General features: G+C 33.1%; 1 protein-coding gene across 1 annotated transcript in view; it reads left to right on the top strand.

Annotated features, from left to right (window-relative positions):
• The window catches only part of LOC106870507 (LIM/homeobox protein Awh), a 253,005-nt gene that overhangs the window by 100,821 nt on the left and 150,102 nt on the right, over positions 1 to 2,082 (top strand). The window lies entirely within an intron of this gene.

The raw sequence follows: 2,082 nt of genomic DNA on the forward strand, positions 1-2,082 counted from the left end.
TATATATAGATAGATAGATAGATAGATAGATAGATAGATAGATAGATAGATAGATAGATAGATAGATAGATAGATAGATAGATAGAGATATAGATATAGATATAGATATAGATATATATGAATGCATGTACGTATATATTATATGTATATATTTGTGTATGTATACCTGTATATATATATTTATTTTACTTTGACACACATAAACACATATACGTATGCATATTAAATGATGCGACTATGCAACATATTTGATTATAAATTTCTAGCGGTGCAAGAATATGCTTAATAAACATGGACTTAGACTCTTCATCAAAATAAAAAGCAGTGTTTTAATTACGTTAGTATTAGCATCCAGGATGAAAGATCGAATCGACTAGTTTCGGTTTTCATAAAAGCATCATCAGGTTTTGCTTGCTCTCTCTCTCTCTCTCTCTCACTCACTCACTCACTCTCTCCCCCCTCTCTCTCTCTCTCTCTCTTGCTCCCTCTCTGCCGGGAAATTCACTGATACTCTAGCAGAAAACGTAAACAAGATCAAGAGAAGTTTGAGTGAAAGGACATAGAGGTGCAAATTTAATTAAATTTAGCTATTATATAGTCTTCTTGAGATTAAATTTTTAGAGTTACAACCACATATTGAGACCCGCTCTGCAAATGGCTATTTATTATTTAACCATGGTGTCTGTTTTCATATCATGGCGCATATCTGTGTTGATTTACAACTTTATATCTTCACTGCCCCCATATTAACTGAGAGCAGAAAAGATAAGCAGAACAAACCAACGAGTTAACCCTTCTGTTGTCGCTCGCCCTTTTAGAAATAAACCTTTCAAATCACACCCAACTGTTTTAAAATAGGAAGAGACACAGCTGGGATGTCTTCGATTACACTTCAAATCATGACTGATCCGGTTAAATGCCTTCAACTGCGCAATGTACACAAATAGCTTTAACCCCTTTGACTTTGCAATGCACTGGAGATCGAACGAAAACTGTTAAATAGAATTGTTTTAAAGTTAAGAGTTTAAAAGAAATAAAAATAAAATTATTATTTTAGCTTGTTTTATTAATATTACTGTATAAACAAGATCGTGAATTATACATTTTTGAAGACGATCAAATATTAATCTGAAGTTCCTAAAGGCTTAAATCAGGGTTTCTCAACCATTTTTTAAATCTATGGACCCTTTTGATTATTATTCTATTCTAGTGGGCCCCATAACCATTCGATGTTTTAAAAACTAGTCTTATAGAAACTTCTTTCAAAATTCCTATTTTGGTTTTCAAAAACTTGTGTCCTTTCAACTATGTAAAATGTTAGAGAAAGAAACTTGCTGGTCTTGCAATACACACCAATACATAGATCTAGGTCAAATTTTTTTCAAGAGTCCGTAAAATACTATTGAGGATCCCCAATATACTATTTTTTTATGTGGACCCCACCAAAATCCTATATGAACCCTCAGGGGCTATATGGACACTGGTTGAGAACCACTGCCTTAAACCAAAAATATATTTTATTTATCCACATCGCACCTTCATACACCTTGCGGTGTAACGCTTGAGAACCACTGTCCAAACTGCTTTAAAAAAAGGAGAAGGCACTATTTGATAATGTTGTTCTATTTTTTACCTTTTATCTTTTACTTGTTTCAGTCATTATACTGCGACCCTGCAGGGACACCACCTTGAATAGTTTTAGTCGAACGAATCGCCCCAAGTACTATTTATTTATTTATTTATTTTGTAGAACCTGGCACTTACTCTGTCACACACACACACACACAAACACACACACACTCACCATACACACACACACACATATAAATACAACGTAAATATTACAACAATAAATTAATATATTACTATACATTAAATACATTATAGGTGGCTATAGCAATTAAAAACCAAAAAGGTAGAATACATAAATAAGGATGCAAATAACACCTACAATTGCTAGAAATAGGAGCTAAAACATATAACTAAAATAGCCACACAAAATCACCAACCTCATGAGATGTTCAAGGGACTACGTGCGACAAGCTATATCTTTCGCCAGCTAGAATATACGTTATATATATA

Source organism: Octopus bimaculoides, chromosome 1 (genome assembly GCF_001194135.2).
Source record: "Octopus bimaculoides isolate UCB-OBI-ISO-001 chromosome 1, ASM119413v2, whole genome shotgun sequence".
In the NCBI taxonomy this organism is placed as follows: domain Eukaryota; kingdom Metazoa; phylum Mollusca; class Cephalopoda; order Octopoda; family Octopodidae; genus Octopus; species Octopus bimaculoides.